The sequence below is a fragment of the Pipistrellus hanaki genome (assembly GCF_964339955.1).
Source record: "Pipistrellus hanaki genome assembly, chromosome: 19".
NCBI lineage: Eukaryota > Metazoa > Chordata > Mammalia > Chiroptera > Vespertilionidae > Pipistrellus > Pipistrellus hanaki.
The window spans coordinates 2,013,149-2,028,718 of NC_140521.1; the positions used below are offsets into that span (position 1 = coordinate 2,013,149).

The 15,570-nt window shown below is 58.4% G+C and overlaps 2 gene segments (V, D, J or C); both read right to left on the reverse strand.

The window, feature by feature from the left end:
* Nucleotides 1–201: 201 nt before the first annotated feature.
* LOC311613950 (immunoglobulin lambda variable 8-61-like) lies at nt 202–724 on the reverse strand. The segment is given in 2 exons: nt 628–724; nt 202–527 (listed from the first exon to the last, which is right to left on the reverse strand).
* Nucleotides 725–10,810: 10,086 nt separating this feature from the next.
* On the reverse strand, nt 10,811–11,686 carry LOC311613951 (immunoglobulin lambda variable 5-45-like). The segment is given in 2 exons: nt 11,508–11,686; nt 10,811–11,406 (listed from the first exon to the last, which is right to left on the reverse strand).
* Nucleotides 11,687–15,570: the final 3,884 nt, after the last annotated feature.

Sequence of the window (15,570 nt, forward strand, 5' to 3'; positions counted from 1 at the left end):
CCATCTCCTCCCCCTAGCCCTCCTGGAGGGCCCTGGGAGAGGCTGAGGAGGCACATGACCATGAATTTCTGGACAGGAGAATGGGGCCAGGGAGCCCCCTCCCACGGTGTGCCGGCCATTTGCACCTTCAGGCTTTTTCTGCATCAGAGGCCGATCCACGGTGAGCCCAGGAGGAGGTTTTGGTTGCACTTCCCCGTAGGGTTACATCACCGTGTAAGTATTAGTACTACCACCCGTGTACACAAGACAGTAGTAGACGCTCTCATCCTCAGGCTGGGCCCCCGAGATGGTGAGGGCGGCCTTGTTCCCAGAGATGGAGCCCGAGAAGCGGGCAGGGACCCCAGCAAAGAGGCTGTTTTTGTAGGAGATGAGTGTGCGGGGAGGCTTGCCTGGGGTCTTCTGGTACCAGCTGGGGTAGTTACTAGTGGAGACTGCCCCAGAGCTCAGGCCACAGGTGAGTGTGACTGTCCCTCCTTGAGCTATAGACACGGACGGCTCCTCGGTCGCCACAGTCTGAGAATCCACCCCTGAAACCAACGGGACAGAGACAGGTGTTATGAGGGACGAAGGTCACCTGAGACCCTGCTGCTCTGTGTCCCCCGAGGATGCAGAGTCCCCTCCTCTGACCTGAGCTGAGCGCCAGGAGCTGGAGCAGAAGCACCGTCCAGACCATGGTGGGGACACTCCCAGGACCTGGCCTCCTCAGGCTGCTGGCTGCAGTGGGGAGTCCTGGGCCTTTTCATGCCCCCACACCCATTAGGGGGGAAGGTGCCTCATGCAAATCCGTGTTCCCTCTAGCCCTGCCCAGGCTCACCCTGAGGTCCCCGGGGGATCATGAATGAGGCAGATGCTGGGCCTCACACAGACCAATGGACTCCACATTGGCTGAGACGCTGAGGGAGGGGGTTGATTCTGTCACCAAGTCAGCTTCCCGGAGTCCTGGTGACCTCAGTCCTAACTTCCTTCCCTAGATGGTCTGAGGCTGAAGGATGAGGTGGGAATGTCTGCCCCCTCCTGGCCCCAGCAATCTACTTCATCCCAAATCTGACACCATCCCTGGGTCACTGCTTCTTCCTTAGCGATACCCCTCCCTGTCCTCCTTGGAGGATCTTAGCAGTCAGTCCTCCCCGCAGTGGTGAGTCCTCTGTCCAGCCTTGTTAGTCCCTGAACCAGGAAAACAGACCTGGAGGATGGGGTTGTGGTACCGACGCAGACAGCTGCCCTGCCCTGCAGGGATGGCCAGTCTCTTTTCACCTAAGAAGCCATCAGTTAAGTGGTGTGCCTCCCAACTAAATAGGGTTTGAGGAGAAAATGTCAGGTTGTCACCATGTCATTGTGAGAAACCGATTACCATCTGACATAACAAAATGGAGCCTGGAGCTCATGATCAGAAATGAGAGCAGCTGAAACCGGTTTGGCTGAGTGATAGAGCGTCGGTCTGCGGACTGAAAGGTCCCGGGTTCGATTCCGGTCAAGGGCATGTACATTGGTTGCGGGCACATCCCCAGTGGAGGGGGAGCAGGAGGCAGCTGGTCGATGTTTTTCTCTCATCGACATTTCTAGCTCTCTATCCCTCTCCCTTCCTCTCTGTAAAAAATCAATAAAATATATTAAAAAAAAAAAAAAAAGAAAGAAAAGAAGTGAGAGCAACGCTGAGTGGGAGTGCGTCGGTGTGAACAGCACAGAGCAGTTTAAAGTTCTCTCGTGAGGGGCGGGGAGAATGGGAGGGATGGAGGACTGTCAGGGATGAGCAGGGACAACATGTATCCAGTCATTGGGGAAGGCAAAACACACACTGGCGTCCATCAGAGGGGAAATGACACTGTGATTTATGGTATTTATTTTGAATCCCTAGCCAATGAACTATGCTTTAGAACTAGCATGATCACTTTAAATTTCTCATAGTCATAGTTCTTCAACAATAATATTTATGTGTGTGTGATTGCTTCTCTCTCTTGGCCTGTAAATCAGGCTGGACAGTGACTCCGTGAGGGAGGGGTGGGGGAGAAGACACGTGTGGGTGTCAGAGCTGAGGGCTCCTGTGGCTCCTGGGGCCCAGGTGCAGGGCGGTCACACTGGAGGGAGGGCCTGCCTGCCCAAGTGTGCAGGAGCCAGTGGAGTGTGTGTCTAGCTGCCTGGCCAGAGCCTGAGCTCTGAGTTCCAGTGCACCAGCGCCCCCTGGCTGAGTGATAGAGCGTCGGTCTGCGGACTGAAAGGTCCCGGGTTCGATTCCGGTCAAGGGCATGTACATTGGTTGCGGGCACATCCCCAGTGGAGGGGGAGCAGGAGGCAGCTGGTCGATGTTTTTCTCTCATCGACATTTCTAGCTCTCTATCCCTCTCCCTTCCTCTCTGTAAAAAATCAATAAAATATATTAAAAAAAAAAAAAAAAGAAAGAAAAGAAGTGAGAGCAACGCTGAGTGGGAGTGCGTCGGTGTGAACAGCACAGAGCAGTTTAAAGTCCTCTCGTGAGGGGCGGGGAGAATGGGAGGGATGGAGGACTGTCAGGGATGAGCAGGGACAACATGTATCCAGTCATGTATCCAGCTGGTACCAGCAGACCCCTTGCCTGGGGTCTGCTGGTACCAGCTGGGGTGGTTACCACTAGTGACTGCCCTCTCACTTCTTTTCTTTCTTTTTTTTTTTTTTTTTAATATATTTTATTGATTTTTTACAGAGAGGAAGGGAGAGGGATAGAGAGCTAGAAATGTCGATGAGAGAAAAACATCGACCAGAGCACATGTCCCAGAGCACATGTCCTCCAGCCCATCTCCTCCCCCAACCCTCCTGGAGTGGCTTGGTGGTTTGAGGCTTAAGGTTCCCCAGAAAGCTCTTCAGTTCCCACATGGTCGTTTTTCCACCTGGGCCTCCTTTAGGGTGAAATGCCTGGTTGTTGTTGTGGTTGTTGTCTCTGTAGCCGTGGTGACATACCCGGCCCCCATGCTTATGTCTTGGTTTCTGCCTCTGCCTTTGCCAGGAGGGTGTAAGGATGACAAGGGAGGAATGTCTGTGTTCAGGTCAGTCCTGCAGCTTCTCATTTATCTTTGAACGTTACACTGGCAATGCCTTCTTTAGGCTCCTGGGTTTTTCAAATGTGTTTCTCTACTGATGTAACTTTTTTTCCGTACGAGGGTTGATATACAATGAATGTTGTCCTGAGTGAAATGCTGGCCCTTTTAGAACGTTTTCCCCCTCCAGGCGTTTAGAATTCCTCATTTCCTGCTCTCCTATCTTCATTGGCCTCATTAGGTATATTTGTGAGGAGCTCCATGGCTTCCATGGGAACTGAGTTTCTAAGGTCGTGGCCATAGTCAGCATGGATCCCATGTCATCCCAAGAACAGGAGGGAAAGAAGGAGAGGGCCCGGGATAAACGGGGATACGTGGGCCCATGTCAAGGATAAAATATATATTAACGTTGTCCCCATGAAGGAATTCATGACGGGGCTGTGGCGTCACTGCTCTGAGTGAGAGGAGACTCACAGCCTCACAGAGGGATCTCTGAGTCTCCCTGTATGTCGATCCAGATGGGAGCTGAGCCGGTCCCTGTAGCCGTGGGCAGAGAGGAAGAGGGAAGCCCATTCTTGCAGGAGTCACATGATGAGATGGACACGCCCTGGGAGAGACTGAGGAGGCACATGACCAAGAATCCTTGGAGGGACAATGGGGCCAGGGAGACCCCTTGCCAAGGTGTGCAGGCCATTTTGACCAGGCTTTTTCTGCATCAGGGGCTGAGCCAAGGTGAGCCTAGGAGGAGGTTTTGGTTGCATTTCCCCGTGGGTTTACACCAGTGTGTAAGGATTACTACTACTGCTACCCGTGTACAAATTACAGTAGTAGACGTCCTCATCCTCAGGCTGGGCCCCCGAGATGGTGAGGGCGGCTTTGGTTCCAGACAGGGAGCTAGAGAAGCGGGCAGGGACCCCATCTATGCGGTCTGTTTTGTAGAAGAGTGTGCGGGGAGGCTTGCCTGGGGTCTGCTGGTACCAGCTGGGGTGGTTACCACTAGTGACTGCCCCAGAGCTCAGGCCACAGGTGAGTGTGACTGTCCCTCCTGGAGATACGGACACGGACGGTTCCTGGGTCACAGTCTGAGAATCCACCCCTGAAACCAACGGGAGAGACACAGGTGTTATGAGGGACGAAGGTCACCTGAGACCCTGCTGCTCTGTGTCCCCCGAGGATGCAGAGTCCTCTCCTCTGACCTGAGCTGAGCGACAGGAGCTGGAGCAGAAGCACCGTCCAGACCATGGTGGGGACCCTCCCAGGACGTGGCCTCCTCAGGCTGCTGGCTGCAGTGGGGAGTCCTGGGCCTTTTCATGCCCCCCACACCCATTAGGGGAGAAGGTGCCTCATGCAAATCAGCTTCCCCTCTAGCCCTGCCCAGGCTCACCCTGACTCCCCTGGGCAAAGTCCCCAAAGAGGCAGAAGTAGGGCCCTCACACACAGTCTAGGCTGCATGGGGACTGAGACACTGTGGGAGGGGGTTGATTCTGTCACCAAGTCAGCTCCCTGGAGTCCTAGTGACCTCAGTACTAACTTTCTTCCCTGGAGGGTCTGAGGCTAAAGGATAAGGTGGGAGTATCTGCCCCCTCCTGGCCCCAGCAATACAGATCACCCCAAACCAACCCCATTTTGGGGAAAACTGATCCTTCCTCAGGGAACACCTTCTGGTCTTCCTCGGGCATCTTAGCAGTCCACTCCCTCCGGTGGAGAGTCGGGAGGATGTTAGGGAGCCTCAGTCTGGGCTGTGAAGGGCCTGGGGTCTCCCCAACTCAGTCCTAGACCAGGTCCCACCAGCAGTGTCGGAGGACAGGGCTTGGGGTGCTCACCAGGTGGTTGCACCTCCAGGAAGGGATGGCCACTCTGTTGTTCTAAGAAGCCATCAGTTACATGGGGTGTTTTACATTAAATGGGCTTTAGGGGGTTGTTTTACATTAAATGTGGTTTTAAGCAGAAAATGTGACGGCGACCCCAGGAATTGTGGAATGCCTACGCACATCTGATATAGGAACATAGGAACTTTATCAGAAATGTGAACTACGTTGTGTGTGAGTACATGTGCGTGAACATTACAGAGGACCTTGCAACAGTCCCTCTCCCTTCCCCTTCTGCTGTGGGACAGGAGGAATAGGAGGGAGAGCAGGAGATTGGCATGTGAGGGGGAGAGCAGTGCTCTCGTCCCAAACTGACGTCCTTCCCGTCCCCCAATGAAGCTACTTGTGCAGCGAGAGAGGAGAGGGAAGAGCAGAGGGATCTGGGTCCCCATGGGGAACCCCAGAGCTCTGGGGGTTCAGGCCTCGTTGTTGGGACTGAGTCTCCCTTCTCTAGGTGGCTGTGACCCTGTGTCCAAGGCAGGCTTAAATCATGTTTCTTCATGCACGTGTGTCCTGGGGTGTGACTGCCCATCTGTCTCTACCTGGACCTAAGGTGAGAACAAAACCTGTAGGAGAGCGTGTGTGTAATAAAATACGATGTGAGGGTGTGAGCGAGAGGGGGCCCTCAGGGGGCTCCAGTGAGTCCTCATGCTGCCGGGCCCATCAGGGCGATCCCATAGACCTTCCCTCTCCTGGTCCTCAGGGATGAAGTGGGCCTCCTGCCACCCACCCCATGGTCCCTGAGGAGCTCCCGAGCTCCCACTGTGCAGACAGGAGCACAGCCTGGGTGCGGGATGTCAGCAGGAGCTCGAGACAGAACCGCATACCCTCCGATTCTCTCACCTGAGAGGAGCAGGAGGCACAGGGCATGAAGCTCACACTCCTTGGTCCTCGGAGAAGGACCAAGGAGACCGCAGGGAGATGTCACCGCCCCAGGTGGGTGAGGCCTTGGAGAAGCCAGAGACCTACTCATGGCTGGGACAAAGGTCACGCAGCACAGCCATGTTGGAACACGCCCACCAGTAACTCAGAAGCTTCCATGTGAAGCTCCCACCGTGTCCTCCTCCCGCTCCTCAGCGTCTGCCCAGGAGAAATGGGAACACACATCGCCTGAGATCACCAGCCATCTTGGCGCCCAGAGCCCCACAGCGCTGTGCAGAGCAGCCACAGGGCCAACCCCTCAGCTGCCAGCAGCGGAGGCCTCAGCACATGCTGCTGTGCTCACACATGGGGATGCGATTGGAGGAAGAATAATGGGACTGCTGACACGTGTCCCCGTGTGGATGGGCCTCAAGAACAGGATTCAGAATGATTGGTTCAGCGGATTGAGCGTCAGCCTGTGGACTGAAGGTTCACAGGGTCAGGGGCACATGTCTGGGTTGGGGCTTCAACCACAATGGAGGCCATGCTGGAGACAGCCAATCAATGACCCTCTTTCATCACTGTTATTTCTGTATCTCCCTCCCCCTTCCTCTATGAAGTCAATAAAAATCTTTTAATCAATAATTGAAAGTAACAATAGCGACCAAGGGCTTCCTGATTTCTGGTTCCATCCATGTGAAACACACCTCCTAGGAAACATGTGAGTTCAGAGAGCGGGTCAGCAGGCACCGAGGACTGTCAGTGATGCGATGGGCGTGCTTAGTGCACGTGGGACCTTCTCTGAGGATAAGGAAACCACCTGCTACTGGCACGTGGGATATTACACCACTCTGCAAATATACTAAATGCTGGTCTTTGGTGCACACTAAACCAGTGACATTTATGGCATGCACACTATATCACATAAAGCTGGGATTAAAAAAACGATGTGAGAGAGACCACCTCTCACTACCTATTTAAAGTGGGCCCGTGTGTAGCTACCAGGTGTGGCTCAGTGGATAGAGTGTTGGCCCGAAGACCAAGGGGTCCTAGGTTAGATCCTGGTCAAGGGCATGTACCTCCGTTGCAGGTTCATCTGTGGCCAAGGTCCTGGTCAGGGCTGCTATGGGAGGCAATCCATCCATGTGCTTCTCACATCGATGTTTCCTTCGGTCTCCCTCTCTCTCCCGCTCTCTCTAAAAATCGATGGGTGACTATCCTCCAGTGAGGATAAAGAAATCAGTAAAGTAATATAGGGAGCTTGTGCTCAGAGCCACCCTCACAGTCGGACACTGTAGGGTCTGCCACCACCACAGTTTCTGTCTCAGGGCGCTCATGGGCGATCAGGGAACCAGGCGGGTTTTTGTCTCAGTTCCCCGTGGGGGTGGAGCAGTGTGTGATTGTTGATGCCGCTGTCCCATGTTAAATAGTAATAAGTAGCCTCGTCCTCGGGCTGCACGTCTGCGATGTACATCCAGGCCGTGTTGCCGGACTTGGAGCCAGAGAACCGATCAGGGATCCCCGAGGGCCGGGTGCTTCCAAGCATCACCGCTTTGGGGGCCCCACCTGGGACCTGCTGGTACCAGCCCACGGTACGTGCTCCCACATTGTTGCTGTCTCCCCTGCAGGACAGGGAGACCTTCTCGCCCGGAGACCCTGACAGGGAGGCTTCTGCGTCAGCCCGGCCTGCACCCCGGACCCTGGAACAGAGGACGCAGACACAGACAGGGAGGCTGAGGTCACTCTCACAGCGTGCGCTCAGGAGGAGGGAACAGAGTGTCCCGGGTGCCCCACCCTCACTGGCCCCGCTTCCCTCAGCCAGTCACCTGAGCTGTGAGCAAGGAGGGCGAGGAGGAGAGGGGCCCAGGCCATGGTGGAGGTGTCCACGCTCTGCTTCTGAGCCTCAGCCTGAGAGGCCCCCACAGCCTCTCTTATCCTGTCCCCTCCTGGGAGGGCTCAGGGGACCCGTCATGCAAATGCTCCCCCCTCCTGGTGTCCCCGGGGATACATGTGGGGAGGGCCGTGTGGCTGGGGAGGGGCAGCCTCTGGGGGCGCTGGGAGGTCACAGCTGCTGGTGCCCAGTGAGCACAGAGCACAGGGCACAAGGCAGGCTCCCCACCTGGCTTCCCAGCTGAGGCCTCACTGACCCAGCGACAGGCCCACAGCGCCACCTGCTGTCCAGGGTCCAGGTTCACTATGGCCGGATGGCTAACCTGGAGCTGAGAGGGAGAGACTGAGGCTCTGGAATTCAGCCCTGCGTTTCCCAACCTCCCTCTCAGGGCAGGGACTTCTCACCCCTTGTTTGTATTGCAGTTCTCCCTCCCTTTTATTCCTTTTTTTTTTTTAATAATAGCATTTTTTTATTTTTTTTATTTTTTATTTTTTTCTCATTTTTTCCCCCAATGATGGTATTTATGTGTACATACCTTACATCCCTCTTATTCCTTACTTACAGACAGGGCCTCTCCCTGACTGGTTTGGCTCCCAGGTTTGGTCTCAATCCCCAGCAGGGGGCAGCCGATCACTGATTCTGTCTCTTCAGTGATGTTTCTCTCTCTCTCTCCCCCTCTCCCTTCCTCTCTGAAATGAATTAAAAATATTTTTTTCTTATATCCATTTTTATATATCACATATTAAAATATATGAAAGTGATATAATGGCAGTATTCCCACAGGAAATGTCCGGTTAGGGCCCTCAGGAAATACTGGGGTTCATACTGTTCTCAGGAGCAGACTGTCTGACACACGCACGCTCTGGAGAAGGAGCTGCTGAGAAAGCAAACACCCGCTGAGGATGGGACAGGAGGGCGCCACCAGGGCACCGGGGACTCCGTGTCCTCTCCCTAAGCACCTGCCCTCACCCTCGCCCCCTCTTTGCCAGCCTCGATGCTGCCACCCAGAGCTGAATGGCAGTCGTGAGCCTCGCCCTCGGGCTGGGGGCCCTGAGGGTCACATAGGTTGTATTGTTCAACTCGGAGGCAGAGGAGCGATCAGGGATTCCTGGGGGCCTAGAACCTCTGAGCATCACAGAGTTGGGGGCCTCGCCTCCGTCCATCTCACTCCTACTTATTTTGGAAATCCCCAAATCGGACATTCCTCCTATTGACTCCCCTCATTGCCCAACTCCCCTCCCTCCCCTCAACCCCACCCCCCGCCAGCACCATCCACCAGGCACTCCCTGTGCAGCTGTGGTTTTTCTCTCAGAGCACAGCTTCGGGGGCCGGTGAGGAGCAGCTACAGAGCTTTTACTACTTATTTTTCAAATAGATTTTTATTGAGTTCAGAGAGGAAGGGAGAGGGAGAGAGAGAGAAACATCCATGATGAGAGAGAATCATGGATCCCACATGTCCCCTCCTGGGGATCAAGCCTGCAATCCGGGCATGTGCCCTTGACGGGAATCCAACCCGGGACCCTGCAGTCTGCAGGCCGACGGCGTTCTATCCACTGAGCCACACCGGCCAGCGCAGATGTAGAGGCTTTAATACAACGTTGGCACTGCATTGGGTTTGCTTGTCATTCAGAAGGGACTTGTAAGGCCTTCAGGTAAACATTGATGTTCCCCGCATCCCTGGAGCGTCCAAGTCCTGGCTCAAAGCATGGAGCCTTCAGAGCCCACTCCTTCTCAGAACGGCCCCACCTCCCCGCACCCATTCCTCATTGAGGCGTTGTAAGGGCGGGTCTGCTGCAGCCGGAGGCCCTGTGCCCGGCCTCCCTGGCCCCTCGGCATGGCCCGGTGAAGTCGAAAGGTGGGGACTGCCGGCCCTGCCTCGGAGCTGAGGAGCCTTTGGGGGTGCCGGGGCCCATGCAGAGGTCACCAGGCATCTTCCCACGTGGAGGAGAGCCTGTCTGCTCAGCCTCCCAGGAGCCTCAGACGCCGGTGTCCTGGGGGCCTCAGGAGGCGGCAGCAGTGGAGGGAAACAGGCTGCAGTCAGGTCATGCCGGCCCCAGTGACCCACCCGAACACCAGACCACAACCCTCCGGTTCACGCTGGACCCTGGGCCTGCCCTGCTGGCCCCACAGGAGCCGGTTCAGCTGAATCAGCCCCCGGCTGTATTGGGCAGAAGGACAAGGATTACAGGGGACATAGGCACAGGGTGGCCAAATGGGCAGTTCACAGGCAATGTGGCTAGAGATTCGCAAAGGCCTATGAGTGTGCAAAGGCCTGTGGGTAAGCAGAGGCCTGTGGGTAAGCAGGGGCCTGTGGGTGAGCAGAGGCCTGTGGGTGTGCAGGGGCCTGTGGGTGTGCAGGGGCCTGTGGGTGAGCAGAGGCCTGTGGGTGAGCAGAGGCCTGTGGGTGACCAGAGGCCTGTGGGTGAGCAGAGGCCTGTGGGTGAGCAGAGGCCTGTGGGTGACCAGAGGCCTGTGGGTAAGCAGAGGCCTGTGGGTGAGCAGAGGCCTGTGGTGAGCAGAGGCCTGTGGGTGAGCAGAGGCCTGTGGGTGAGCAGAGGCCTGTGGGTGAGCAGGGGCCTGTGGGTGAGCAGGGGCTGTGGGTGAGCAGAGGCCTGTGGGTGAGCAGAGGCCTGTGGGTGAGCAGAGGCCTGTGGGTGACCAGAGGCCTGTGGGTGAGCAGAGGCCTGTGGGTGAGCAGAGGCCTGTGGGTGAGCAGAGGGCTGTGGGTGTGCAGGGGCCTGTGGGTGAGCAGAGGCCTGTGGGTGACCAGAGGCCTGTGGGTGAGCAGAGGCCTGTGGGTAAGCAGAGGCCTGTGGGTGAGCAGAGGCCTGTGGGTGAGCAGAGGCCTGTGGGTAAGCAGAGGCCTGTGGTGAGCAGAGGCCTGTGGGTAAGCAGAGGCCTGTGGGTGTGCAGGGGCCTGTGGTGAGCAGAGGGCTGTGGGTGAGCAGAGGGCTGGCCATCTCTCCATGACCACAGGCGGCTCCTGGCGGGAGGATGGGCCGCGTTCCGGGGGGAGCTCCCCTCCCAGCCCCGGGAGAGGCGCCTCCTGTACCCAGAACAGAGCCATCCCCGTGGACAGAGCAGGATTCCTGTTTCCTGGAATTCCAGCGGGTCCCCAGCATTCCACTGCTGCCCTGGCAGGTTCAGCCACTTCCTTCCTTACCCACCAGCCCCCTGGCGGGCTACGTGGCCCTACGAGCTGATGTCTGTTCCTGTGCACGTGACCAGGCTGGGAAGATGCTACCAGAGGATGCACAGCGTTGGTCACTAAGGACCAGACGGAAACCACTGTTCAGCCCCGGGTCCCAGGAGCGGCGATGGCCCCCGAGGGAGGGACGAGGAATATCGCCCCGAGTTAGACGTGGCTCCAGGCGGGGCGGGGTGACAGCCGGGCAGGAAGGGCACCCTGAGGGTTTGAGGCTCACTTCCCCATGGCCCTGAGGCACCGTGCGAGAGTTACTGTTGCCGTGGTAGGTGGCACAGTAATAGTCAGCCTCGTCCTCCGGCTGCAGCCCCGAGATGAGCAGGAGCCCCGCGTTGGCCGCTGTGTCTTTGGATCCGGAGAAGCGGCTGGGGACCCCGGAGCCCTGGTGCTTGTCTGAGTCGCCTTTAAACCTCAGGAGGTACCGGGGAGGGCTCCCCGGATTCTGCTGGTACCACACAATGTGGTAGCCCCCAACCACAGAGCCGCTGCTCAGGGTGCAGGGGAGGCCGACGGAGGCTCCGGGAGACCCAGTCAGGGAGGGCGGCTGGGTGAGCACAGGCTGGGAGAGGGACCCTGCGGACACAGACACTTGTCAGTGAGGGGCAGGGGCCAGGGGCAGGTTCCCAGGAGACCGAGCAGGAAGGGAAGGAGCCTGGGCCCAGGCCTGGCCCTACCTGTGCAGAGAGAGAGGAGCGCCAGGAGCAGAGGAGTCCAGGCCATGGTGGCTCAGCCCGGCGGGAACCCTGAGCTGCAGCCCCGGGCCCAGGCCTCTCTTATCCTCTCAGGGGCCTCCCAGGGGAGGGGCCGCTCACACAAATTCACTTCCTTCCTGGAGAGCCTGCACCACCCTGGCCGCCCCCTTCAGCCTGAGCTGGGCTGTCACCCAGGCCACAGCTCTCAGGGGAGCCTCAGAGTGTCCCCCTGGGAGACACGAGCGAGGAGGCAGCTGCTGGCACCTGCCCCAGCCCAGAGGGCACCGCCCGGAGCCCCCACCAGCACACACAGGCACCAGGGCCCAGCCCTGGGCACTGTGGGGGGTGGAACAGCTGAGGGCACCTGGATGCTGAGGCAGCCCCACAGCACCCCCTGCTGCTCACTGTGCCAACTGCAGCCTCTTTAGTGGATGGGGTGAGGATGCAGCCTGATGGCCAGGTCCCTATCCTGCCTCCACATCCATGGGCCTCCTCCTCCAGCGGCCCAGGTGACGGACACTCACCAGCAGCCGTGCCCCTGGAACCGTTAGACTGCTGTGGGGAGAGGAGGGACCCCGTGGCCGCTGCCCTGGCCGGAGACACCGGGGTGAGCGGGCAGGGGGCTCAGGGAGCAAAGGCCTGAGAAGCCGGGAATGGAAGGACAATGCAGAAAGCCCAGCAGAGCAGAGATGGACGGAGAGGGACGCAGAGCGGGCTGATGGCGGCCGGAAACGAAGGGGTTAGAGGGCGGGTGAGAGGGGAGGGGAAGGACAGGTTCAAACTTGAAAAAGAATTGCTGGGCAGGGGATGAGACGCACAGGAAAGACAGCCAATAATATCGCAATAGCTGTGTGGGATGCCCCTGGGGATCGGGAAATATCGGGCGGACTTTGTAAATCTATCGCTGCCTAACCCTGTGCTGCCACACACACCGGAAATTAATACGAAATAAAATTGAATGTAAGCTGTAAATGGAAACCATTACAAAAGCAACCCTTAGAAGGACTGATAAGTGTAAAAAAGTAGGGTAATCTTTAAACATATTCCACAGTGTCCTCAGTGAAAATAGATTGGATTTACTCTCACATTAAGGTGTTTGCATATTTTATTTATTTTATTTTTTTAAATATATTTTATTGATTTTTTACAGAGAGGAAGGGAGAAGGATAGAGAGCTAGAAACATCAATGAGACAGAAACATTGATCAGCTGCCTCTTGCACACCCCCCACCACGGAATCAAACCTGTGACCCCTCAGTCCACAGGCCAACTCTCTGTCCACTGAGCCAAACAGGTTTTGGTGGATTTTGTGTATTTTAATTAGAAATTAAGATCATGCTTCAAAAAACTTCATAAGGGCCAAGGGTATTTATTTGGAGTCCAAAGCAGTGTACAGTCCCATAAAAAGGCTGATTTTGAAGCCTTCTAATGATTTTTATAAGCCTCTGCGCCCTGTGAGAGCTCACCTTGGAGCCCGGTGGTCTGTGGGCCCCAGGAGGCTGCCAGACCCACATCCCTGCTGAGAGGGAGGTGTGAGTGAGCGCACAGGGCAAGCGGTGGTACAGAGAGGGAGAGGGGAAGGACACTTCTCTGCTAAGCTGGTGATGTTCTCTCCCCGTGGGGAGGACCCGGTGCCCATCAGCAGTCAGGAAAGCTGGGAGAGTGACTATCCCTTCGGCTGACCCGCGGGAACGGACCAGGGTGCCCGGGAGGGTGTGAGGCGGTCACTTCCAAGGGGAGCCAGCAGCTCCGCCCCCGCGGCCCTGTGCTCACAGCGCCTGGTCCCCGGCTCTCCTCCCCTGTGGATGGGTGGCCCCTCCGCTCGCAGCATCCCTTAACCCGCACCCCGGGCCAGGCCTGCGGGCACCAGTCAGGCAGGTCCTGCCTCCGAACATGTGTCAGCAGCTTGGGGCGAGGAGGTTGGGTTTTTGTGCCACTTCCCCATCTGAGTGTGTCACTGTGCTCAGCATTATTGTACCAGATCTGACAGTAATAGTCAGCCTCGTCCTCGGGCTGCAGCCCCGAGATGAGCAGATGCGCTGTGTTGGTCGAGGTGTCTTTGGATCCAGAGAAGCGGCTGGGGACCCCAGGTCCCAAGTCTGTAGTTGAGTAGTGTTTCAGGAGATACCGGAGCTGGCTCCCCGGCTTCTGCTGGTACCAGAATATCCAGTTGCTGCCAACACTGTAGCCGCTTCTCAGGGTGCAGGGGAGTCTGGCCGTGGCTCCCAGAGATGCAGAGAGGGAGGTCGGCTGGGTCAGCACAGGCTGGGAGAGGGACCCTGCGGACACAGACACAGACACAGGGGGGTGAGAAGAAGGTCAAAGGCAGGGGCTGCGCGTGCCTGAGGCCTGTGGCTACCTGTGCAGTGAGCGAGGAGCAGGAGGAGCACAGGGGGCCAGGCCATGGTGCTCACAGCTGATCCTGGGTCCTCAGAGCTGATGCTGAGCTGCTCCAGGCTCCAGGATCCTCTTATCCCCACCCAGCTGGCCTGGCAGAGGAGGGGCAGCTCATGCAAATGTGCCCCCGCCCTTTCCCCAGGGGCACAGAAGGGTGTGGGGCCCTTGCCCAGGAGGCCAGCCTGTGCACCAGTGTCCCCATGAGTGGGGCTGGGAGGAAGCAGCTGCTGGGGCCGCACACAGCCACGTGCAGAAACTCAGGCCAGAGACCCTCCGCCTGCCCAGTTCCCACAGGAATCAAAGGGCCCAGCCCAGGGGCCTGGGGTCCCTGGAGGGCTGCCCAGCTGGGAGGCCCAGTTTTGCAGAAACCCCCATAGCCGGTCTCGCGGCGCCCTCTGCTGGCCCCGGGGAGCCCCTTTTGCTGTCAGCCTGCTCCAGAACCTGCTTCACCCAGTCCTTGACCCTGTGCTTCCAGCCCTGAGACTCATCCTCCAGGGGGCGGCCTTGGGTGACCCTCCCTGATTCGGGCGCAGGAACCCTGACCCAGGACACAGCGCGGGGAACAGAGAGCAAAGTGGACCTGCCCCTGCGGGGCTCAGAGGAGGGGCTCGCTCTGGGTGCTGAGCGGAAGGGGCCCTCATGAAGGGGACACAGACCTTCTCGGGAGCAGCTGGGGGGAGGGGGCGGGACCAGAGCTCGGGGGGGGGGGGGGGGGGGGGAGGGCTCCTGCTCTGGGCTCTGGGGCTTGTTCTGGTGGAAGAGGCAGGTGGGACCCGGAGCTCCCCGGGAACGCGGCCCATCCTCCCGCCAGGACGGCCTGTGAGCGTGAGAGATGGCCAGCCCTCTGCTCCCCACACCCTCTGCTCCCCACGCCCTCTGCTCCCCACGCCCTCTGCTCCCCACACCCTCTGCTCCCCACACCCTCTGCTCCCCACACCCTCTGCTCCCCACACCCTCTGCTCCCCACGCCCTCTGCTCCCCACGCCCTCTGCTCCCCACACCCTCTGCTCCACAGGCCCCTGCTCCCCACGCCCTCTGCTCCCCACACCCTCTGCTCCCCACACCCTCTGCTCCCCACACCCTCTGCTCCCCACGCCCTCTGCTCCCCACACCCTCTGCTCCACAGGCCTCTGCTCCCCACACCCTCTGCTCCACAGGCCCCTGCTCCCCACGCCCTCTGCTCCCCACACCCTCTGCTCCACAGGCCTCTGCTCCCCACACCCTCTGCTCCCCACACCCTCTGCTCCCCACACCCTCTGCTCCCCACGCCCTCTGCTCCACAGGCCCCTGCTCCCCACGCCCTCTGCTCCCCACACCCTCTGCTCCCCACACCCTCTGCTCCCCACAGGCCTCTGCTCCCCACACCCTCTGCTCCCCACGCCCTCTGCTCCCCACAGGCCTCTGCTCCCCACACCCTCTGCTCCCCACAGGCCTCTGCTCCCCACACCCTCTGCTCCCCACACCCTCTGCTCCCCACAGGCCTCTGCTCCCCACACCCTCTGCTCCCCACACCCTCTGCTCCCCACACCCTCTGCTCCCCACACCCTCTGCTCCCCACACCCTCTGCTCCACAGGCCCCTGCTCCCCACACCCTCTGCTCCCCACACCCTCTGCTCCCCACGCCCTCTGCTCCCCACGCCCTCTGCTCC